At 42.2% G+C, this 26,644-nt stretch overlaps 1 pseudogene; it reads right to left on the bottom strand.

Moving 5' to 3' along the window:
* Positions 1–6,948: 6,948 nt before the first annotated feature.
* LOC147707073 (uncharacterized) overlaps positions 6,949–26,644 on the bottom strand; it is a 38,615-nt pseudogene continuing 18,919 nt past the window's right edge.

Genomic DNA, 26,644 nt, shown 5'->3' with positions numbered 1-26,644 from the left:
ACACTATAGCAATTGTCGTGCCATTCATAATTTCAATGGTGAGGTAGTATGTTATCACAAGTGAGATAATGTCTGTAATCTGTGAAGTCCTCCCTTGCATCAAGCATGAGGCCATAAGCATTTTATGTGGTGTGTGATTTATGGACTGCATGGCATGTGTGTGAGGTAGAATTTGCTGGGCCTGGGGAATTTCAGGGTTATTTTGGTTTCGTTTACTAAACCTAACTGGACTCTAACAATGGACTATATCAAGTGGATATATGTTTTCAGGCAATATCCATAGATCTTATATGCAAATGCAGAGCGTATATGTGCTATTTATTCCTGCTAATCAGTTTGGGGAGGGGGCATTACTCACGACAGGTGTTATGTTATCCTGACACTACCTCTAGTGTCCACTCATTCAACAAGGTCTCAAATTGCATGTTAGTCTATGTGCATGCATCTGCATGTACGTTGTGCGCAGTATTGTTCTTTCATTTATGTTATTTAAAAACACAGGTATTTAAATAAAACCATGGCACAGCCTCATTGCCCAAACCCATTATCTGAGCAGTGAGGATCCAAGAGCAATATGATGCAAAACAGCCAGAATATAGACCTCTTCTAGAGTAAGAACATGTAATTTAATATTTACACGGTATAGGTAAGTATTTAGCACTATACTTGTTCAAAATAACATGTTTTACTGGGTCACATTTACTTACAGTGTCATTATATATGAACTATTATCAAATGTGTTGTGTAACAGATCCTTGGATGAATTTTCATGTTTTTAGGTTTAGTATTCGAGACCTCTTGAATATACCTTAGTATGTACTTACATGCGTATGTACTTTGTGGGCTCTGGAGATCATCCCTAGGACTTGTCTGCTCCCACTTAGGGACTTTTATTTCTGTTCAACTGCCTTTATTTACCTGTCTTGATAGAAAATTACCAGTAGAGGTCAGTAAAAAAACAGAATTGCTTTCGGTTTGTTCAACTGCCTCTATTTAACTGTCTTGATAGAAAACGACCAATAGAGGTCAGTAAAATACCAGAATTGCTTTCTGCTGAGGCACTTTCATTTTTAAATTTTTCTGGGAACTGCCTCTATTTAACTTTCTTGATAGAAAACGATCAACAGAGGTCAGTAAATTGTCCATAGAAATTGTCTTCAACCTGCACCCGTAGACAATAATATTTTTGTCAAATCTTCTATTTTCAGTGATATGACCACCAAAGGCCCTGATTTTATATGAAAAAAAGAGCTTTGGACTATACCCTTTTCCGCTGAATGACAATATTTCTCTCAATGTGTTTCCATACCTGGCGTGTCACACAGTTTGGTGCTTACTTTCCCTCCATGTTAAAGAACAGTAGATGTTTCAGCACCCAAGCTAATGTGCTGCATAGCTAAATACATATAAGGTCCCAAAGACGAGACCAATTACATTGCAAATGCTTGTTTGTACCTGTGATAATTGTGCTGTGTTGTGCTTAGACTCTTCCTACACACCTCCCTTAAATTAAGCTTTTGGTGCCCTTTTACATACTTACTTAAGCAGTCAAAAAAGCTTACTTGAGAGCCACTTTCTGTTACATAGCTTGGGTTAATTTACTAAGGAGTTACGCAGGCCCTCACATGAAGCAAAGTGGGCATACAGCAATGCAAATCAATCCATCAATGTATTTACCTTTTTCAAAAGCCTGGGGCTTAGAGGAAAATTGTTCAAAGCCACTCAAACCCTATGCAACTCTAAGTAAATATCTCAGTTTGTATCTTGAGTACTGGGGGCCAACGGCACTCCTATTTCTCCCTTAAGGATATTCCAATGACCCATACAATAAATCATGCTCAAACTTGCATTGTCTTTACATAGTCATTTACAAATCCAAATGGATTTAAGGTGCTCTTGGAAATGTTGAAAATATATGTGGTATTTAGTTATATTGGTAGCAAACAACTGGACCCTGCATTGTAAATGCAATTGCATTAAATCAACCATTTTCTTTAATATGTTAGACATTGGAGGTGTGTGTAGGCAGAGGAGATTAAGTAGTCTCAACTTTCTACATACTGACGTTCCACTCACCTATAAATGAGGCGGGCAGAACTTCGATTTGGAAGAGAGGGTAATCCATTGCCATTGCGACAGAGTACTCTCCGCCAAAATCCATGTTGGGCCCTTACTTTCAGACGAAAGGCAAAACACTCTGTAATGAACGTTGCAATATAAAGAGCATATGTGGCTCCAAAGTTTACTAAAGCCCAGAGTAATAAATCTTTTATGCAGCACAGCAACCAGATTTTCTGTGCTTCCTTGAAAAAGGAAGAAAACACAGCATAGAGCCATATCTCTGAAGACAGCCCTCCAGCTGTTATCTCGTGTGTTGGGACTCGAACAAGGCTGTCTTGCATGCCACGCAGTGTCGCACTGTGGTGCAAAGGTTAGTGTGCACTGTGTAGCATAAGATTTGTACACTATGGAATGTTGATTCCTTTGATGCTTTCCTTTACAGGGACATGTGTACCCAACTTGTTTGAACTTTTTATTCCTGTTTATTATTCAATAAACAGATTTTACAATTAAAAGCAAAGACAAAACAAGCACAGCGGAGGTGAGGTGCGGAAAAGCAAAGCGATGTGTTGGTTCCTTACTCCACAGGGGAGGTGATGAGTCAATTTCCCGACATACAGCTTCAGTTCCTTACTGCGGTGCAACGTTGATGAAGAGATGGCATCCAGGGACAATGTTTTGAAAATCCAGACATGCTGCGACGCTGCATTGATTTCACAGCAGCAAAGCAGGTACTGCGTTGATTCCTCAGCGGCGAAGCAGTGGCTGCGTCAGAGTCAGAGGGGATGCCACGGACGTCAATGACACAGTACTCGGGACTTGGGCTACAGTGATTCTTCAGCCGTGAAGCAGGAACTACAATGATTCTTCAGCCGTAAAGCAGGCACTGCGTCAATTCTTCAGGCTCAATATAGGTGTTGCATCAAGAAAACAGGCGCTGTGAGTCAATGTGCGGATTCTTTCACCAGGTTACGCTTCCAAGGTCCGAGAAACTAGATTTAGCACACTTGGCAAGAAAGGTCTCCCAGAAGAAGAGCCCAGGTACTGGTAGGTGACGTCTTTGATGGTCCCAAGACTTCTTAACAGGAGACAAGCACACAGAAGCCATAGGAGAACCTTGGAAGCAGGATACAGAAAGCAAAGTCCTGTCCTTTTATTCCCAAGACAGAAGTAGAAAGCATCAGGCCAGCACAATAAAGCAGCAGGCAGAGTGGCAGCCTCTCCTACAGCATCCAGCTGTTCTTCTTCGCAGAATGTCCTCAGTTTAGAAGTGTTCAGATTTTGGGGTGTCAGGGTCTAATACTTATACCCCTTTCTGTTTTTTGAAGTAGTTAAACTTCAAAGGAAAGTCTTTGTAAGGCAAAAGACCCTGCCTTTCTCTGACAGGGCTCCAGACACACTTTAGGGGTGGAGACAAGCCTTTTGTGAGGACAGGCACAGTCCCATTCAGGTATCAATGTCAACTCCTCCCACCACTCTAGCTCAGGAAAGCCCGTCAGCCTGGTGATGGGCCATCAGGATATGCAAGGCACACCTCAGCTTCCTTTATATGACTGTCTAGAATGAATGCACAGGAGCCCAACTGCCAGCCAGCCCAGAAGTGAATTCTACAGACAGGCAGAGGTACAGAATGGTTAAGCAAGAAAATGTCCACTTTCTAAAAGTGCCATTTTCAAACACACAATTTATAAACCAACTTCACCAAAAGATACACTTTTAAATTGTGATTTCACAGACTCCAAACTCCAAATCACTGTCTATTCCTAATGGGAAATTACACTTAAAAGATATTTCAAGACAATCCCTATTTTACCCTATGGGAGAGATAGTCCTTGAAATAGTGATGAACAAAATTAGCAGTATTTCACTATAAGGACCTGTAAAACATCACAGTGCATGTCCTTCCTTTTAAATACGCTGCACCCTGGCTATGGGGATGCCTTGGTCCTACTTTAGGGGTGACTTACATGTAGTAAAAGGGAAGGTTTGGGCCAGACAAGTGGGTGAACTTGTCACTGTTGCCTCGTTAAAATGGCAGTTCAAAACTTCAAAACAGACACTGCAGTGGCAGGTCTGAGATATGTTTGCAAGGCTACCCATGTGGGTGGCACAATCAGTGCTGCAGGCCCATTAGTACCATTTGATGTACAGTGACTTGGCACCCCTGGTGCTCTTTACTAAGAACTTACTAACAAATAAAATATGTTAATAATGAATAACCCAATCACCAATACTATTTAGACAGAGAGCATATGCACTTTAGCTCTGGTTAGCAGTGGTAGTGCCCAGAGTCCTAAAGCCAACAAAACCAGGAGAAGAAGGCAAAACGTTTGGAGATAACCCTGCACAAAGGGCCAGGTCCAACAGTAGTTTTGCGCAGCTTTAGCAGTGTGCCATAACTTTTGTTGTTTGCTAAATCAATCTACATACTATGTGGAGTGTGGGCTTCATTGCAGTCTTTTTCTCCCACCATCATGTTATTGCCTGTTTGCTGCATTATTATAAGTAAGTGCTTCATATGCAATCAATGAAAGGCACTGATTTCAAGAGATGTGAGAGCTCGCATGACCTACTTGAAGAATGCAGAAGCTACCTAGAAAAGAAGTATTCTCCCATTAAAAGCTATACTGTTGTGCTTACTTGAAATATGATTTGCTTAAGTATATAAAGGCACTGTAATAACTTTAAAGGTAACCATTTTTAAATGAAAATCATTTTTGTGTACATGAAAACATTACATTAAAAATGATGTATTGAAAAATGAAAACTGATGTGTTTTTGGGAGTTTTCATGAATTTTCTCTTCTCACTGTAGGTAAACATTTTGTTTTGTATTTTCCTGGAGTAGCTTTTATCGCTCAAAGCAAGCTTTCCGAGATTACTTTTCAGTTTTTAACGATCGCTAATAATAAAGTTTGTGGAAGATTCTTTTATTGCAAATTTCAGCCTTTAAGAACCAATGTTTTTGCCCTTTTGTCTGCAACCCCTATCTCTCTTACTGATAGTACTACCCCTACTGCCTCCACAGGCACCACCCCACAACAACAGGTGAATGGCAAACAAAATGGTGGACGCTTAGCTGAAAGACAATGGAACGACAAACATTACTACAGAGCATGCACTGCTTTTCCACTGAGCATTCACCTCAACAGCTACTGTTTTGTATCCAGTTGAGTCCTGTTGAAGGGTCTGAATATGGCGTACTGTGTTTTTCTTTTTGTTACTTTGCATTTCAGTGTGGTCTGCATCACCACACTGAAATGCATTTTAGGCATAGCACATGCATCATCTTTCTCCCATAGCACTGCACTGCTATGCAGCCTAAAACTAAAGTTGGAGTAGCAGAGCTCCATGGCGTGCACGCTGCTCACGGCAGACTTGTGGGCTGGCTGAGCTAGCTGTGCAGCCTAACTGGCTACAATGTATCAACAGGAAGGATTCACGCTCCACGGCATTGCATTCTAACTGATGTCACAAGGCAGTGTCCAATGACTACTACTGAGACAATCAGTCGACTCATTCAGGAGTGACACTGTGACTTTAATATGCTAAGGAACAGGACATCAGGTCTTGCTGCCGGCTGCAGTTTTAAAAGTTTGTGGAGTCTGGCTTCAGCAATTGCAGCGCTGCTCGCATAGCGGCGCTGCGGTAAATGAAAATCCATGATGATGATCATCCAAGGGAATGCCAAACCTGGCCAACCCCACGGCCCACATCGGTCTCTGGAGCAAGTTCACACTGTGCAGCTCAGCTGCTGCTGAGCCTGAGAGAGTTTGAGTGCAGGCGGCTGCTCGTTTGCAGAGGGACTTATGGCCAGGAGTCTGAGGAGGTTCGGGCCCCCGTGAACAGAACTACCATCACCATGGCTCCCCTCGCAAAGTAACGGCCATTACCATGCATCAGGTGTTAGACTATCACATTTCAGCGTGGTGGTCCGCATCAGAGCACTTAAATGCGAAGTCATGCATTTTCGGCATAGCGCCTGCCTTGGCTGTCTGCCGTAGTGCTTCCATGCTGACTAAAGCTTAAGTTGGAGTGGCAGCAGACCATGGTGTGTGAACTGAGCCCGGCCGGCTTGTGGGCTGGCTGAGCAAGCTGTGTAGCCTAACTGGATACAATGTATCAACAGGAAGGATTCACACGACACAGAATTACATTCTGACTGACTTCACAAGGCAGTGCCCAATGGCTACTACAGAGATACAGAAACAATCATTTGACTCACTCAGGTGTGACACAGTGATCTTAATAGGCTAAGGCGCAGGATGTCAGAAGTTTGTAGGAGGCTGGATGCGGCAATTGCAGTGCTGCTTGCACCCTCTTGCCATTTTATATTAAAATCAATAATGATTTTCATCCCCTCAAACACCAGACCCCGTCAACCCCACTGACGAAGGCAGCCACCTGATCCAACACACACTCTGCAGCTCAGCTGCTGCTAAGCCTCAGAGTTTTAAATGCGGGCGGATGCGCTTTTGACAAGGGAGTTGCTGCCATAATTCTAGGGAGGCGCGGGCAGGCGCGGGCAGCCCTTAAACCAAATAGCTCTCACCCTGGCCCCTCTCGCAAAAGTAAGTGAGAGTTGCGATTCTCCTATTACCATGACTAGAGAATCTGGATTTCATTAAAGACAAGGAGGCTAACATTATGCATACAACTTTTAATGCAGAACCAAGCAGCCGCATACATCATAAAGCAAGTTCCATATTAGAACATAGAAAACAAATAAATGGCATGAGCACTAGGCAACCAGCCTCTATTAAATGCGGTGTGTAAAGTAGAAAAGGATCAATAAAATAGCAGGAACAGTCCACTTGAATGAACAATCTACGGAGCAACAAACTTGGAGGAACAAATCAACAAACTTGAAGTAGAATTCCATAAGCACTTAGTGTATCTTGAAGAAGAAAGATGAATAAATCGATCCGAGGATCACAACAGAGAAGTTATGAAAGATTATCTGAAAAAAAGAGAAAAAGATATAACATTTACAAACAAAGAGAGTGCATATTAAAAAATGAAAATAAGTTTAATCATACAAGCAAGGAAAAACAAAGCATGAAAATGTAATATACAGGGTATATAAATCATATACAGTGTCATATAAAACATAAACTGTAAGATAAAACCAACTTATCCATCTATCAAGGGAAAGGATGGGAGGGATAATGTTAGCCTCCATGTCTTTAATGAAATCCAGATTCTCTAGTCATGGTAATAGGAGAATCGCAATTTCATTACAAGATCGGAGGCTACCATTATGCATGTTGGTAGCCATGTAAAACAACATCAGACATGTGAGAAATAGGTTTGCAATAATGATGAGCAAAAGTTCTAGAGTTAGACCAATCTACAGCTTTAATAATGTCATCTAACTTACCACCTGACCAAAAGGACTTACTAGCCATAGCACCTCTGATAGAATGTGGTTTGAAAATATCCAAGTTGATACCTGCGAGGTGGTGTACAACTGTTACTACGCATTTTTTACCACGCACTACACTTACAACGCAGGCATTACCACGCATACCATTACAACGCATTGCGCTGGGGGGCGCTCTAGGATAGGGAATAAGTTTAATTTTATATCCAACACCTTCCCTAGTATCCACGGGGACTTGAGTTGGAATATAAACTTATACTTACCACTATCCAGCACCTCAAAGCGCTATGCGTTGTAATGGTATGCGTTGTAAATGCCGCGTTGTAACGGTATGCGTGGTAATGGTATGCGTGGTAACGTCATACATGCCTGCGAGGTTCATAACGGTTTTTACCCATCTAGCAATAGAGGCAGAGATAACACCCTTATGAGGTTTAACAAAAGAAATAAGCAATTGACATACACCAGGAGGGTGAAAAGCATTAATTCTTAAGTCATATTCTTTCATACAATCCACTATACAAAGTTTCTCACAAATATCAAAACATGGATAAAAAATAGAATCAGACATAGTCTTGGTTCTCCTATGCAGCTCAAAGTTGACACCAAAAATATCATAAGACCTATATGAAATAACAAGAGCTTTGACATCAGAGACCCTTCGACAATAAATCAAACAAACAAGAGTGGCTAATTTGATTGAAAGGTTCTTTCTGTTCAAAAGAGAATTGTCAGACCAACTGCAGAATAGATCAAGAATCAATTTGACATCCCATAGAGATTGATATCTAGGTTTAGGAGGCCGCCTAAGTCTAATACTCTTTAGGATTCTACAAATAATAGCTTTTTTACCTGCCGTTTTACCGTTGATTAGGGCATGACCAGCTGAAATTGCTGACCGGTAACAATTGATAGATCTATAACTAAGACCTCTATCAAATTGTTCCACAAGGAAATTAGCTATATCAACGATAGGAGCTTGTACAGAATCCAGGTTCCTTTCCAGGCACCAATGTAACCACATTTTCCAAATGTTGTTATACCTGTAGTGTGTTTCAGGGGCCCAAGACTCTCCGAGGAGAGTTGAAGCTGTTGACGAAAGTCCTGCGAGATCATTGGATCTCCTGACACTCTCCAGGCAAGAAGGTTCAAATTTCCTGTTTGAACAAGAGGGTGAATTTGACCTTCTACTTCTGAAAGTAGGTCCTTGAGGGGAGGAATAAGGAATGGAAGGCCGTAAGCCAGTTCCAGAGTAGTTGGAAACCAGGCTTTGGATGGCCAAAAGGGAGTTACCAGGACAATTGAAGCGTGTTGGTGTCTCACCTTCTGAAGGACTCTCTGGATCATAGCGAAGGGAGGAAAGGCATATGCGTTGATCCCTTCCCAAGAATGGAGAAAGGCGTTCAACGCTAGAGCATCCGGGTCGAGCATCCAGCTGTAATAATTCTCTAAATGAAATGTCAGTCTGCTCGCGAATAGATCTATTTCGAAGGGACCCCAAAGATTGTTGAGAGAATTGAACACAGAGATTTTGAGTTACCAGTCGGTGTGATCCAAGAGTAATCTTGAGTTCCAATCCGCACAAAGGTTGGATTTCCCTGGAAGGTATTCTGCTCTCAGAGAGATCTTGTGTTCTAGGCAGAACATCCAGAGTTTTTTGGCAAATTTGAGAGGTCTACTGATTTGGTACCTCCTAGGCGATTTATGTAAGCTACTGCTGACATATTGTCCATTTTGAGAATAACAGATCTGCCCTCAAGGGAGTGCTTGAAGCTCATCAATGCGTAAAGACCTGCAGTGAGTTCCAAAAAATGTATGTGGTGTAAAGATTCTTCCTGAGACCAAACTCCCCCAGTGTTCTGATCTAGGAGACAGGCACCCCAGCCACGAAGGCTTGCATCTGATTCGAAGATAAAATCTGGTGCTGAACCAAATATCGCTCGTCCGTTCCAAGCATCCCGGTTCTCTAACCACCAGGTCAGTTTCACTAAGGTTTCTTGGTTCAAAGAAACACTGTCCTGATATCAGAGCCTTTGCTTTTATCCTTTGAAGGGCTCAATAATTTAGGGGGCCCGGAAAGATGGCTTGGATGGAAGAAGAAAGAAGACCCAGGAGCCTGGCTAATTCCCTCAGGGAAAGATTCTGCTGTTTCAGAACATGTTTTATGTTTGATTTTGGTAATCTTCTTTGGTGGAAGAAGAAGAAGACAATTGGTGGTGTCTACAGTGAAACCCAGGAATTCCATGGACTTTGAGGGAGATAGTATGGATTTTTCTTTGTTTACAATAAAACCCAGATTCTCTAAAAGGTCTACTACAGTTTTGAGATCTTGAAGAATTTGAGAATAAACCTGAGACATTTTAAGGATGTCATCTAAGTAAACGATCATGCGAATTCTCTTCTCTCTCAGAGATGAAGCGACCGATCTCACTATCTTGGTGAAACACTAAGGGGCTTATGATAGGCCGAAAGGAAGAGCTTGGAATTGAAACAGTCGGTTTTTCCAAATGAACTGAAGGAAGGGTTGATGTTCCTTGGCCATAGGAATGGTAAAGTAAGCGTCTTTCAGGTCTAATTTGACAAACCAGTCCCCTTCTAACAACAAATCCCTGAGGAGATGAATGCCTTCCATCTTGAAGTGTCTGTAGACAAGGTATTTGTTGAGTTCTCTCAAATTTATTTAGCATTGAGGATATCTCCTCCTCTATAATCTTTTCCTGAGCTTGGGTAAGTGGAATTTCTCTGGGCAGTGAAGTTTGTATAGGAGTCTCTGTAAAATCTATAGTAAACCCATTTACGGTATTTAGAACCCAAGGATCTTGAGTAATAAGATTCCAACTTTGGGCAAAGAATTTTAGCCTGCCTCCCACTTTTGGGGAAGAAAGGGGAACGGAATAAGGAATTGTAGTACTCACTCTGAGAATTGGTGTCATTAGTAGCTCCTCTTGCTCTGAAGCCTCTGGACCGGAAACCTCTTCCTCTTGAAGGGAAGAATTGAGCTTGCTTGGAGGGTTGGAAGCCTCTTCCACCGAAACCCCTGGATCTGGGGTAGGGCCTGCGATTAAAGCGGCCGGAAGATTGGACCCTTCTTCCGGCCCTGCCAAAAAGGTTGCTGGAGTTGAAAACACGTTTCATGTTTTGGCGTGTTTTATCCAGAGCAGTAAAAGTGGAAACATATTTGCCCAATGTTTTAATTAGATCTTCACCAAAGAGTAGGCCCTTGGGATTAAGAGAGGGCTCTTTATCAGCTAGATCACTTAGTTTAGGGCTAATTTTAGTAAGCACAACCCTTCTTCTTTCTGAGTTGAGCCTGGCATTGGTGTTGCCCAATAAAACTAAAGCCCTGTGGCTCCAGCCACGGATAGTATTGGTGTCAAGAGGAGAACCAGTAATGTAGCTATCCTCAGCGGCATCAATGATTTTGGCCAGAGGTCCTAAAACATCAAGGAGACGGTCCTGACAAATTTTAAGGGACCTTTCCATCCCCTTTCTAGGATTACTTCCGAGTTTAAAAAGGTATTTATTAAGCTCGGGTCAAGGTTCGGAGTATTACAGACCTTGCCTTCAATAGATGGTCTTGAGCATTTAGATCTTAGATTTCGGGTGCCTCTCTCCAAAGGGTTTCTTAACCACTTTGCAATAAATTTACCAACGTGATCTTGGGGAAACCATTCTGAGCTGCGAGGATGCCTAATGTTAAGAGGAGAGAACATCTCTTCTCCTGGAGGATCCAAAATATTATCTTTGGAGGAGGAAGGAGTATTATCATCAAAGAGATGCGAGTCAAATTCCTGGTTATCTTCGTCCAGGTCGAGGATGTACTCATCAGGGAATTCGGAATTAATATCATCATGATCAATATCATCATGGAAGAAATTGAGATTGATGTCTTGAGCACTTGGATAGTTTGTGCCGCGGGGGACACCTTTAAACGTTGTGCCGCGAGGGACACCTTTAAATGTTGTGCCGCTAAGGACACCCGAAGCATCTGAGGAGTGAGGCTCTCCCATGAAGCTTGAGGTACTATGACCTGTAGTGCTCTTTGAGGTATAATCTATGTTATTTCTTTTCCTGGATTTTTTACCTCTTATTTCAATCACTTCGTCATCATTTATAGGGTTATATTCAAGTAGTGCAGCGCCATCCTCCCCGGAGGAAGGAGGCTTCTTTGACGCCATAACCCTAGAAAGTGTTGAAAACATGCATGATCTCATTCCTCTGTGAATCATGTTGTGTAAGGGGGTATTTCCATAATCTGAGTCCATTTCAGGCATAATTAGGTAAGTAGGAAGGATTAAATATATAGTATATTAGTTATCATTTTCCTTTCTCTTACCTTTTTTTTAAATATATTTATAGGGGTAAAATAGTAAAGATAATAATAAACCTCCCTTTTTTTATGTAAGTTTAAGGATACCAAAAAAGAATCAAGGGTAGGATATTAAAAACGGTGTTAATTTGGTCCAAAAATACGATTAATAATTATGTTTAGAGTTGGCTCGATAAAGAACAACTGATCGCGTTAACAAACTGTCAGAAATGCTTGGTCAAACATGGGGAGGCTTTCTATATCAGAGGAAAGACCCTAGCAAACACACGACCGTGCGTGTGTGTTGCTAAGGTTCTTACCTTAAATGTCGCGTTGAGCAGGCCCGGCTCGGTAAAGCCGAGGAGACAGGCCGATGGAGACTGAAGAGCGCGAAGGGGAGAGAGCGAGCGCAAGCAGGTGAGTCTAATCCTCGCGCGTGTGTTCAAATAAAAACAAGGATCAAGTTGGACCGAGTCCCGAAATAAAACGGGAGTGGGGAGAAAGTGTGGAAGCCGGCCTCCATAAATTGGAGGTCGGAGCACGATAGGAAAGAGGGGGCGGGGGTGGGGAACTGAAACGAGTGAGTCAGTCAGTGATAAAATAAATCCAAACAGGAATAAAACATTGTAATTAGATCGCTAGATCGAACATGAAAAATAAAGTTACCAAGAGAAGTCAGGCTTCTCCACTTCAGCATCATAGAAGGTAGTAATGCAATCAAAGGAGTAAATGTGTATAATAAGCAAGTATAGAGTCAGTAATCACCAAATATTGAAACAAATACATTACAAAGGTCATTTCAAAAGATTACAAATGTCATCAATTAAAAGATACAATGTAAATATCATTAATAGTAAACAGTGAGAAAAAAAAAGATGAACTTATCTGCTTGGAGCCGCATTTAAAAGAGGCTGGTTGCCTAGTGCTCATGCCATTTATTTATTTTCTATGTTCTAGTCTCAGAAAGTGCTGGAGTGTCGCTCTCTCTCTCACTGACAAATGTGCTTTCAGCTGCCAGCTGGTGTTATCTGAAGTTCTGCCCTGGTTTATTGAGGCTGCGGTAGCCCATCTATGTCCTCCGCAGGCAGCAGTTTTGTTTTTCCTTGCACGAACGCCAGCGTCAGAGTAGAGCCTTTACTACAGGTCTCACCTTCTGTGAGCCTGAGCCTGTCCCTGATTAGAGTAGGGTGGCTAACTGGCATGAGTGCAAATTCAGGATGGTGAGTGTAAAAATGCGGACGAAAATTCAGGACAGGAGGTCAAATTTCAGGAAAAAATGTGGGACAAAAGGTATGCTTTGCAGGCACATCAGTGGATGTCATGCAATAGTATATAAATAAATAGGAAAAGAACGGTACACAGACAAAATATCGAGTTTTAAATATCGATATACAATAATATCGAAGTTTAAATATCGATGGGACAAAATATCGAAGGTAAGTAATATCGACAGTCTTAATATCGATATTAGTATGATATCAGTAATATCGAAGTTTTAAATATTGATGTCAATAATATTGAAATAAATAACTTCGATGTTACTAATATCAATTTTTAAATACATTTTGTGTATATTATATTGTATTTATTATGTTTTATTATTTATTTTTAATGTAATTTAATTAAATATTGTCTTTTACTACTGTAGCGGGTTGTGGGTTTATAGGGGAATAGGGTGGGAAGTAATTTAATTATGTTAAATTAATTATTAATTAGTAGGAATTATTAATTAATTAATTGAGAATTAATTTTTAATTAATTTTAATTAATTGATTAATTGATAAATATGTTCTGTAGCGGGTTATGGGTTTATAGGGGAATAGGGTGGGAAGTAATTTAATAATAATTAAAATAATTAATATATGTTTGTACATATTTTAATTAATAATTAAATGGTAATTAATGTATATTAATTAGTTAATTAATTAATATAATTTTGTACATATTTTTAATTATTAATTAGTTGGTAATTAATTAATATTAATTAGTTAATTACATTAATTATAGTAATTTTTTATATATATTTTTTTGTTATTCTTAATTAATTAATTGGGAAAAATAATATTAATTATTAAATTAAATTAATTACAGCTAATGTGCTAATATATTTACTTTATTGTTATTGTTAATTAATAATTAATTGGTAATTAAATAATATTAATTAATTTGGGGTAAAGGAGTATTTTTAGGGTTCAGGGTCAGTTTTCAGTTTTTGGGTAAAGGGGTATTTTTAGGGTTCAGGGTCAGTTTTCAGTTTTTGGGTAAAGGGGTATTTTTAGGGTTCAGGGTCAGTTTTCAGTTTTTGGGTAAAGGGGTATGTTTAGGGTTCAGGGTCAGTTTTCAGTTCTTGTGTAAAGGGGTATTTTTAGGGTTCAGGGTCAGTTTTCAGTTTTTGGGTAAAGGGGTATTTTTCGGGTTCAGGGTCAGTTTTCAGTTTTAGGGGAAAGGGGTATTTTTAGGGATAAGGGTCAGTTTTCAGTTCTTGGGTAAAGGGGTATTTTTAGGGTTCAGGGTCAGTTTTCAGTTTTTGGGTAAAGGGGTATTTTTAGGGTTCAGGGTCAGTTTTCAGTTTTTGGGTAAAGGGGTATTTTTAGGGTTCAGGGTCAGTTTTGGGTTTTTGGGGTACAGGGATATTTTTAGGGTTCAGGGTCAGTTTTGGGTTTTTGGGGTACAGGCGTACAGGGTAAAAACAAAAAAAATTACATTAAATCAATTTAATAACATAAAAAAAAAAATTACATTAAATTATTAAGTGTTTTATTTATTTTAAATGTATATGTATTAGTTTTAATTTTGTTTTAATATTTTTATTTAATTTTTTTAAAATTATATGTATTTTAAAATTATTTTTACATTATTATTAATACATTTAAAAAAACAATATTTTTAATTCCGATATTTTTGTACTACGATATTATTTTTTCGATATTTTTGTACTTACCTTTATGAAGATATGATTCCGATATTTTTGATGTCGATATTTTTGTGCCGATATTTTGGTATTTCGATATTCTGTCTGTCGATATTATGTCAGACATTCGAAAAGAACATAAGTACAAGTCACTTCTCCCGCCCGGTTACTTCTCCTGCCCCGTCACTTATCCTGCCCCGTCACTTCTCCTGTCCCATCACTTCTCCTACCCTGTCACCGCTCCTGCCATTCAGTGTTCCTGTCTGGTCAGCAGTCCTGCTCATGCCCGATCACTTCTCCTGCCCCATAACTGCTTCTGCCCCGTTAACTGCTCCTGCCCCGTTCACTGCTCCTGCCCTGTTCACTGTACATGTCCGGTCACTGCTCCTGCCCAGTCACTGCTCCTTATCATGCCTAATCACTTCTCCTGCCCTGTCACCTCTCCCGCCCCATCATCACTCCTGCCCCATCACCACTCCCGCCCAGTCACTTCTCCTGCTCCATAACTTCTCCCGCCCCGTCACTGCTCCTGTCCCATCACTGCTCCTGCCCCGTCACTCTCAATGAACAACATTGGCAAATTACACAAGGCCGCAAATTCCCCACAGTACTCTGTTTGGGGAAAGCTCCTCTGTAATCACCAACTATGATCTACTGGCTCCAAGTGAGTCACTGGTCTCCAAGGCACTCACTTGCACATGATATGCTAAAGGCAGATGACACATTGTCATTTGAAAGGGGATAATCGGCCTCAGTCAGAATGACTATGGACCTGTCCACAGTCTAATCGAGCTCAGTGAGGGGCTGCTGCAGCCTCTGGAGTTCAAAAGAGAATTGCAAGCTGGCCCCTGAGAACTTTTAATCTCTTGGGGCTTCTCGCAGGGGAACAGCACAGCTCGCTGTAATTAATCTCCAAAATTACGGACAAAAGGCATCCGTAAAAGGAATGATTACGAACAACGAACATCACACCAAAATGACGGACGGTCCATGAAATTTACGGACCGTTGGTCACCCTAGATTGGAGCCAGTGGTTGCCTGGCCACCTCCTCCCTCGTACTGGTCACCAGGCATTGAAAGATTCATGTGTGTGTGTGTGTGTGTGCACATGCATGTGCATGCATGTGTGTGTGTGGTGCTAACACGGTCCTACCCCTGACCCGGGCAGTGTCGCATCGTGGGCAGTACTGCGTGTTGAGTACAGTCTAAATGCTGCTCATATCAGTGTGTAGTATTAGAAAAAGACCAAATGAAAGGTAATTGTTCTGATAAAAGGAGCACACATAGAAGTTATTCTTTGTGCGAGCCAATCTGATAAAGTTTATCTGCAATCATGTCAATATGAACGTGCACCTCCTTTGGAAGCACTAACTTGTTCTGTTTCAGATTATGACTAAAAACATTAACAATGCTTTTCCCAAAATAATGTGAATTTTATGGTCATGCTAAACTGTTATTTTGAAGCCAACAAATGAACCAAAGATAATGCAGTTCCTTTTAATATGCGCACAAGTGGAAGGAGTCTGTACTTACACAATACTGTACACTATTTTATTCAACACAGCATCCAGATTACAGTTGTGGCTTGTGATATTTTCTCCCAGTCAGTGGCGTATTTTAGTATTGCACATCTGGATCTGTTTTTAACAGTGGCGCTGATGTCTCAGCGTGAAAGGGACCTTATTTACAAGGCAGAGTTAAGCCACGGTAAGTGGTTTAACGCTGCTGTGTACAGAAGGTGCAGCCCCTATCGCCGCCACAACATCAATATAAGTGACGTTGTGGTGGCGATAGGGGCTTGTACATATGCCCCTAAGTGTGAGGAGTAGGTAGAGAATCTTTGTGAAAAGGACTGACTGTGTTTCAGGGGATCATTGTGCATATTGTGTCACAGGAAACTATACAGGATGGGAGAGGGCAATACAAGTATGTCAGGTCCCTTCACATTGGACATAATGGCTAAACATGACTTACGTATTGCGTTGTTCTTTGTGACAGCAGAAATGTTTCCAGAGCTACAGTATTAGAAAAGCGAAGTAGATTATTGTCCTAGTGCAAGTAACAGGCATGGTGCAGCTTTTTTTTTAGACTTACTCACACAAGAGGCTCATTTCTTACATAAATCCCATGACATAGACACAACTACCTTTCCGGCTTCTGATAAAGTGCCTGCTTAACTGTGGGTGTTTGAACCCATGATTCTAAAAACCATCTCGTTGCTCAAATGGGTCATTTCTGATATTTATTGGTTTCCCTCGTCTTCATTGCTTGATTTTGCTCACGAGAAAGTGTCACTCATTGTCATTGAAATGTCACTCATAATTACATTGAAATTATGAAAATGTCACACATAGGAATCTAAAACCTTGGCATCTATGTGCTGGTGCGGAATACCCTGTGATGAGTTGTCTCTTAGGGATCCGGTCAGGAGCTGGTGCTTTTGAGAGCATATCTGAGCGAACTGAGGAGAGACAAGACAGCGTATATCTGTCTTCGTGCACCTTTCACCATCTGGTCATAATTCTCAGGCCAGTTTCTCTTTTTGATGTCTTCCCTATCCTTTCTGTAATTGTTTCACTTTCTTCTTTGGTTGCTAACTCTGAGACCATTTGTAAGATAGCCAAACATATTATAAGCACACATTATACCACGTGTAATCATTGCTTACCTTGCATCACCGCCAGGTAAACAGGACAGGCATTTCCAAATGGCTCGTTGCTTAAGGGCAAGCCATTTTAGCCGCATGAGAAACACACATCTTGCTGGCTTCGGTGGGCAGTGTGCTGTAGTGTTTCTGGTGTTTACATTTGACAACCATCACAACCTCAAGTCCTTGCATACACACCCTCAGACTCATACTCTGACAGAAATCTATTGTATGCCCTTAGGCTTTGGCAAGTTCTAATGCCACTTTCCTCTGACAATAACCTGCTTGATAACATGCACTCTTGCAGACCAGGGTCCAGATTTACAAGGAAATCACGCAACGGAGAAAGGCAACTTTCTGCCCTTCGTTACATGAAAGGAAACATCAGAAATGCACCATATCTACAAAGATCTGATGCATTTCTCCTGCCTCCTTGCACTGGTGCAGCCAACGCAAGCTGGTCCCTGCGTTACAAGTAGGATTGTGTGTGTGCAGGAAGGGCCAGCTTCCTGCATAAAAACAATCCTTAAAGGTGTTTTCCTTTATCTATATGTGGTGCGAAATGCATCACACAAAGAAAAAGGAAGTAAGAAGGAGAAATGAAGACATTTCTCCTCATTACACCTGGGCCTGGGAGGTGTTCCATTTTGACGCATTCTCATGTTTACAACTGTTTGCAAATCTGGAAATGCGCAAAAATCCATGGATGGATATGTGGGAACGCCCATACTATACAATGAATCGGCTGCCTGCTGCAAGGTAACACAAGGCAGGGAAATGCAATGTCTTAAGTTACCTTGGACTTATCAAACCACGCAGAGCTGCTCAAGGTGGCTTTGCGAGGTCTATTAAATCCCAGTTAGCAGCTTGCAGCACCTTGCATCCCCTTGCGTGACTCAAGGGAAGTGCAAGCCTCTAGTAATTGTGGCTCCAGAAACCTAGCGCAGATCCCTGCAGCCCCTGTGGCACAGGGGTCCCCAACATTTTAGGGGGCCCCTTGCCCTTCAGTGGGGCCTCATTCAACCTAAGGTCAATGAATATCTGTGAGATATGCACAAATCAGAGGCTTCTCTTCACATTCTGGGGGAGGCAACATTTTGCACTATTCCACTGGCAGAGATCCATGAATTTTGTTATTAAAAGAAGGCTAAATACATTTGGTTGCAATAACCTGGCATTGTCTTTCGTCCTGATGTTCAAACAGGCGTGCATGCCATCTTGTCAGTCTGAAATAGGCTTTGAACATGTGTAATGTAATCACATCTACAAGTATTCTTTAGAGATATAAGCATTCCACAGGACCAAATACAAAATAAAACCGGCAGAGGCATATACCTGGTGACTTTTATGCTTGGTTTTTCTGCGTAGAAAATTGTGTTCACTTTACGTTGACATCCTCAGAAAAGGCACTTATCTTGTGAACCAAAATGTGGAATTTCGAAGCAGAAATTGTCTTTTTCTGCGCCTTCGATATACGCAGGTGCAAAACAAGTTTAGTGAACTTGACCAATGTGTCTCAGAGGCTCCACTTCAAATCTGTATTATATTCAGCCATTCTTCAGCTTGTTAGTGCTTTAAGTTAGAGTCACATTTAACACTGCAGAGAACATTAAACAAGAAATGCTATAAAAGGAACATGGCACTTTAATGTTCGAGGGGAGCTTCAGTTCAAGTTCTTAGTATTGAATTATATTTGCATTCACATGTTTTGTGTCTTTGCCCTTTCAGTTCTGGGTGACAGCTGGGTTTTCCAAGTTATACGGTTCATAGGAAGCAGCCCACATTGTAAAAAGTATAAGGAAGATATTTTTACGAGGTATCCAGAGTACACAATGGCCTGATCAAATAAAAGTCATTAAAATAAAACCGTCAAAACAACGTGAGAACATCTCAATCTGGTTATTTCTTCAGCCAGAATCTCTATGTGCAGTAATTATGTTTGTCACGAAATAATCAGTTTGAAAGAAGCTTAACAGCAAAATTACATTTGTAAATTTGCAAAATGCCATCATTATTGCCCTTCTTAGACAAGAGGGGCATCTTAAAGCCGTGGAGCTCGCCGTAGCGGGCTCTATCAGCCAATAAAAGTCTGCTCCAGAGGTAAAGGCCCAAGGCGAAAGAGAGGACCTTTAACAAGGGAGTGGGCCTTTAATGGCATGTAGTGCCGCTATAGAGGGCTCTAAGGCGATTAAAACATTCCTCCCCTGGAGGGCAGATGTTCTACTTTCTAAAACAAAAGCCATCACGGTGTCCGATGGGGTAGAAATCCCCTCGGGCTCCGTGAGGCCTTTGTTAAATAATGGAATGTTGATGCTCGGGGCTTCTCCTACACATTAGAAGCCCAGATCAATTCACTGTTTTTAATGGAGTGCTCAACATTCCAATATTCTAATAACAGACAAAGTACTAATCAATGCAAGATGATTCACCCAATGGTAAAACTTTCAGGTTCCAAATTAGACAAAAAAGTATAACTATGGTTCCCAGTTTATAGTACTAGTTGTTTGCATTTCATATTATGTATTCAAACGTACTATCCTCATCTTATTGTTATCTATCCTTATTTATTTTCTCGGGTTACAATGTTATATCAATGTATGAAACAAAGAAAGAATAATTGTTTGCTGTATGGTCATATACTATAGCTCTACACTACTCACAAAGCATTTGAAATATTTAGGTGTAAATTAGATGTCCATAAAAGAACTGTAAACGCTACTTCCTGAGTGACAGAATTAAGAATTGGCATAGTTGAAGTTTGGCATTTGTAAGATCAACTACCAAAGGTATGGTAGGCTTACATTTGTGTGTTTATGGTTATAGGTGGGATTTTGGAGGTTCTGGGATGGGTTTCCTGGAGATGTAGTTGAACAGTGAGATGCTCCTATGATTTTTGGTATTCACATATGTCTTGTAGATACTATTTTAGCCTGGAAAGAGTTTTAAATGTATGTCTGCAGTGATTGGTGGACAAGTACATTTATCTCTTGCGTTACTCCTGGAGTAAGTGGGTTGTGGGATGGAGAAAGGAGAGAAAACCACAGCATATTTCTGGTGTGTACAGGAGAATGAGCAGCTCCACAAACATTTTGCTTGTGTAAAAAAATAGTTCCATATGGTAATGTATGTTTTGTTTCAATCACACATACAACATATTCCAGCTTGTAACAATTCAGCTAGAGTGCATTTTGCAATTGGAGGATTTTAGAAAATATCTGAACTACTCCTGCTATTTGTTAAGTATGGGGAAAATTTGCTAATTCGCGGTCCGCAAATTCGTGCGAAATGGCAAAAAAAATCCACGAGTTCGAGAATTTTCCTGCGAACTTGCGGATTTTTGTGCCATTTGCACAAATATGTGACCATGTGCGCCTGTAACTTGCCACCGCTCCAAAAGGCGCCGAGGTCCCTTGAGTGAGCTGGCCATTATAGAGGGGACAGGCGGGAAGACGTTTCATACTACTAGTGTGTGGTGGACAGGGCCAAACGGGTGGTGCTTCTTTGCGAGTTCACATGCATATTGTTTATAATGGCTCAGAAACTGAGCAGAGCAGCAGATGAGGAGAAAGCAGCCTCCTGGTCACAGGAGCTACACGGGGATGGCGCTCGGGAAACTCATGGATGCAAAAATACGTTTGGCACAGGAACCCAGAATCCTTCAGATGTCCAAGATAGCTCTGCTGCACGTGTTGGTACAAAGCCATTCTGATCCTGCTCAGTGGGTTCAGGCGCATGCAGCTGCTGCTGCTGGACAATGTCCCATCTCATACCAAACTGCCCCGTACAGGCATATGCTGGCACTGGGCAGTAGGGTGCAGTGGCATGCGGGTGCTCCATGCCTGGTACCTACCCTGATCAGGAGCATCCAGGCACCAGACTTCATGGTGCAAGAGCACAATGGTGCTGTGCGGTACAGGTATATATGTACTGGGGGCAGGGAGGCACTTAGCACAATGTGTGCTCACATCCAGAGGGCTCCCAGGCAATTAAGCACGAATGATGTTCACACTGAGAGGGCTCCGGGGCTTACACCCACTGGGCCCGAGGCAGTTCAGTAGCGCGTGGGCTCCCAACCCATGGGAAGCTCAGCAACGCTGGGGCACACACACACAGGGCTCCCGGGCACTTAGCAGCATCACCCTCTGGTTCATCACTGCCACCCTCTGGTTCATCACTGCCACCCTCTGGTTCATCACTGCCAACCTCTGGTTCACCACTGCCACCCTCTGGTTCACCATTGTCGCCCTCTGGTTCATCACTGTCACCCTCTGGTTCATCACTGCCACCCGCTGGGTCATCACAGAACCCTCTGGTTCACCACTGCCACCTTCTGGTTCACCAATGCCACCCTCTGGATCATCATTGTCACCTTCAGGTTTATCACTGCCACCCTCTGGTTCACCACTGCCACCCTCTGGTTTCTCACTGCCACCCTCTGGTTCATCACAGCACCCTCTGGTTCACACCTGCCACCATCTGATTCATCACAGCACCCTCTGGTTCACCACTGTCACCCTCTGGTTCATCACTGCCACCCTCTGGTTCATCACTGCCACCCTCTGGTTCACCACTGCCACCCTCTGGTTTACCACTGCCACCCTCTGGTTCACCCCTGCCACACTCTGGTTCATCATTGCCACCCTCTGGTTCATCACTGCCACCCTCTGGTTCACTACTGCCACCTTCTGGTTCACCACTGCCACCTTCTGGTTCATCACAGCAACCTCTGGTTCACCACTCCCACCATGTGGTTCACCCCTGCCACCATCTGGTTCATCACTGCCACCCTCTGGTTCATCGCTGCCACCCTCTGGTTCACCACTGCCACCCTCTGGTTGATCACTGCCACCCTCTGGTTCACCACTGTCACCCTCTGGTTCATCACTGTCACCCTCTGGTTCACCACTGCCGCCCTCTGGTTCACCACTGCCACCCTCTGGTTCACCACTGCCACCCTCTGGTTCATCACTGTCACCCTCTGGTTCATCACTGCCACCCTCTGGTTCATCACAGCAAACTCTGGTTCACCACTGCCACCCTCTTGTTCACCACTGCTACCCTCTCATTCACCACTGCCACCCTCCGGTTCATCACTGCCACCCTCTGGTTCACCACTGCCACCCTCTGGGTCATCACTGTCACCCTCTGGTTCATAACTGCCAACCTCTGGTGCATCACTGCCACCCTCTGGTTCATCAGAGCACCCTCTGGTGCACCACTGCCACCCTCTGGTTCACCACTGCCACCCTCTGGTTCATCACAGCACCCTCTGGTTCACAACTGCACCTTCTGGTTCATCACAGCACCCTCCGGTTCACCACTGTAGATTATGGGGAGAAAGCACACCTGCCCAGCCTCAAACAGGGGCTGGTTAATGTGTTACTGAATTTGAGCTTCAAGTACGGCACCTGCTTCCTTATCTGTAAGTGCTTCCTGTTGTGGTTTAATTTTTGTGACAGCCTGGAGCATTGCGCCATATTTGTAACTATTCTCTGACCCTGCTTCGAGGGTCAGAGCAGGGCCAGAGAATAGTTGCAAGTAGGCAACAACTCTGGAGGCACCGCTCAGGAAGCCTTTACAGGGTTACAGCAGGTGCCCAAGTTGAATTTAATTTCTTTGTAACCATTTTGTAAGTGGTTACAAAGAAATTAGCTTCAACTTGGGCACCTGCTGTAACCCTGTAAGTGCTTCATGTAGTTCAGTTTTTGAAAATCTGTCTCGCACGCAATTTCGTGGATTTTTCTGCAATTCCGCGAGATTCGCGGACTGCGAAATTGCAGAAAATCCGCAAATTCCGCGAACGGAACAGATTTTACTCCCATGCTTACTATTTGTTAATACTGAAAAGGTAAAAATTCTGCTGCAAATGTAGGAGTATTTTTAAGGGAGCAGAGTTCTGATTTTTTAACTTGAGACATTGTGTATTTATTAGTGATCTTTATTACACGGAATTCCACCCTTCCTTCTCACACTACTTATAATACCTGACTAAAGCCACATCTGAGATAAAGATATGTCAGCTGCTGTTTGTACATGGAGAAAATCCCTCTTTTTGAGTGATCACCACTATTTTGTGCTGACTGATATTGGTTGTTTTTTTAAACTCTGTGACCTGTGGTCCTCCTGTCCATTTCCCAAAGTACATGGCCTGACCCCGAAAACATGGTGAAATTACTTAAATATCAATTGAAATATTCAACTTTTCACTAAGGACATATATGTGTTTAAAATTGGGTTGTCAGTTGAGGGGGGGTGCAAGCCCTTCTCAAGCAACAGCCTCAATCCCTGTCAGGATGAATTACAAAACTTTGCCAAATTAACCTGTGCGTAATTAACCCACTGGTAGCCTGACGCAAAAGTAGTCAGGCTTAACTTAGAGACAATATGTAAAGTATTTATATAGTACACAAACAGGAATAAAGTAATGTAAGAAATTGAGTTTTTGATTGACTGGGGGCGTTAACCCTAGTCAAGCCGCAACCATAATCCTTGTCAGGGTAAGCCACTTGTAAACCCCAAATTAACCTGTGCTCAACCCCCCTGCTAGTTTGGCACAGAGCAGTCAGGCTTAACTTAAAGTCAAAGTGTAAAGAATCTGTGCATTACTTCAAGAAGTAAAACAGTGAAAACACCACACAAAAAAATCCCACACAAAGTTAAAAAAACAATTAAATTTAATAACTAAAACAAGACCCAAACAACAAAAATCCAATCAGTTGAACCGGAGTTCTGAATTTTTAAAGAATAAAGTGAAAAAAAACACCTAAAAGCAGAAAGCGCCAACCGCAGCTAGCTGGGCAAGCTTGATCAGGTCGGAGTCTAAAGTTCAGGCAGATCAGGATGGAGCAAAGGTCCGATACAGTCTCAGATTAGCCCTGCTGAAGTTTTGTGCCAAGATTCCAGTTTGTGTTGGAGAGGATCGCGGGAATCTAAAAAAGTGCAGAAGGCGGTTGTCGACTTGGCGCAAAGAGCAGGCGGGCTGGAAGTTTGCATTGGTGGTCCCACCCATTGCTGTGCGAAGAGATGGACTGGTGGCAGCTTGTTCTGCTTTTCCTTGCAAGCTGCACAGTTTCAATGCAAAGAGCCAAAAGCTTGATGTAAGAGTCTGTGAGCCACAACAAGGGTCCATGACCTGGGAGACAATGCTCCAGGGCCAGGAACTTGCTGTAGCTGGGTCCAGGACTCTTTTATGTCCCTACTGCTCAGATCAGGAGGCCGGAAAACTAGCCCTTGGAGTCACTCTGGGGTCTTGGGTTCAAGAGGAAGTGGCAGGTTCAATTCTTTTTGCCATTCAAGAGGGCTGCAGACAGCAGGGGAGTAGTTCTTATAGAGCAGCAGTCCAGCAGAGGGGTAGTCCTAGAAGCAGCACAGCTGTCAAGTCAACACCACCTTTGTGATTCCTAGGGATACTTGCTAGAGGATTTAGAAGTCCAAATCCAGGCAGTACCAAGCCTGTATGGTGTAATGGCGTAGACTATTGGAGTGGCCAGACAAGGGAAAGGGTGTCTGTGGTAGGAACAGCTGGGAGAGAGACCTGCAAGAACAGCAATAAAGATTCATAATTTACATCTGGATCCCTTTACCCGCCCCCATGATTTGAATGCAACTGAGCTCTATATTTACCAGTATTTAGTGGTCTGTGGGTTCACAAGCTGTTGATATACTCAACTGTAGAGTCATGCTTCAATGAAGAAAGAATACCATATGTTAACCACACAGGTCACCATGTGATGCAGAACAGTGCAGTGACACAATGATGATTTATGTTTCCAATACCTACAATGACGAAGCTCAGTTGCTGAAGTACATATTACTCATTGAGTTTGTCTGCGTATAAAGTTGAGCGACACCTATTACTCAGTTGTTCTTGAGGCTTTATGCTGATCTTATTATGTGCAGCTGATGCGCCTTTGTGCAGATATGAAGATTGAAACAAACAACAGTCTTAAATGCTCCTCCCAGTGTAAGAGATCACTATATACCATCTTGCCGACAACTTGTTCCTTGATGGGACCAGCCTCACCCTTTTCACTATAATCATTCACTTGCGGTAAAATGCGCTGCAGAGTTTCAATCCGAACAATATAATGTCCCAAATATTAGCATATGTTACAATGCTCAAAGATATATCCTAAGTGCCACTCTTACTCCAAGATATCCAACCAAACTCTTACTGTTCTTTCAATGTGTATTTCCTGTGTATTCACGCATGCTCAACTCTCAACAGACAGCACAACTAGAAATCCTTGATTCCCCAAGGAGCGGTCAGGCCGAAACAGGAATCTCCTCCAAGACAAGTGGGCCTTTGCAGAAGCTGAGCATGACGGCAGCAGAAGAGGCTGAAATTAAATGTGAGTGCACTGTCTATGGCAGGGCTCTATTCATACAAGAGCCTTTCCAAAATGGCCTCCGCTCTTGGACTTAGGGGACATGTAGTCCCCAAAGACAAACACCCACATGCATCAACCTATTTAGGAAGTGCAAACGGTGCCAATCGGTAAATTCAGCCGTTTGCACTTCCTAAATAAGTTTTTGGGATGCATCATGCATTTTTGTGAAATTCGCTATTTTTAGCGATTTCCAAAAATGCGATTGCTTTTAAGGAATCGCAAATTTGCAATTCTTTAAAAGCAATGCATGATTGTTTTTCTAATTGCGAATTAGCAATTAGGAGGTGCAAATTACCATGAGGTTGAACCTCGTGGTAATTTGCAAAAAGTTTTGAAAATGCTCAAAAATGCATTTTTTTAACTTTCATGTTTCAGACACACATGTCCTTAGGGCATGTGTGTGTGAAACATGCACTTCAAATTAAATTTCTGGGGTGCAGGGGGGGGTCCTTGGGACCCCCCTCTGCACCCTTGGAATGCATTAACAAATTGCGATTTTCAAAAAGAAAATCGCAATTTGTTAAAGCCTTCCCATTGATCCCTATGGGCCTTTTGTCCCATAGGAATCAATGGGAATTGCGAATTCGCACTTTGGAATTCGCATAATATTTGCGATTCGGTAAAAATTGCGATTTTTACCGAATCGCAAATATTTTGCGTAAATATACATGCATCCCATTTTGCGAATTCCAAATTGCGATTCCCTATTTTTCGCAATTTGAAATTCGCAAAAGGCCGGGATGATGCATGTGGCCGAAAGTGCTAACTGGTACTCGGATCTAGAATAAGGAAAAACAAAATAAATAAAGGGTGCAATAAAACAAAGAGTGTACAGTATCACACTTGTCTACATCTGCATTCCTGAAGACTGTGCAGTACAGCGCTTATCCGTATTGCTTAGCACTCCACTTGAACACTGCATAGGCAAGCCCTGTGGTAACACT

The sequence above is a fragment of the Lissotriton vulgaris genome, chromosome 6 (genome assembly GCF_964263255.1).
Source record: "Lissotriton vulgaris chromosome 6, aLisVul1.2, whole genome shotgun sequence".
NCBI lineage: Eukaryota > Metazoa > Chordata > Amphibia > Caudata > Salamandridae > Lissotriton > Lissotriton vulgaris.
This window is presented reverse-complemented; position numbering and strand designations above follow the sequence as displayed.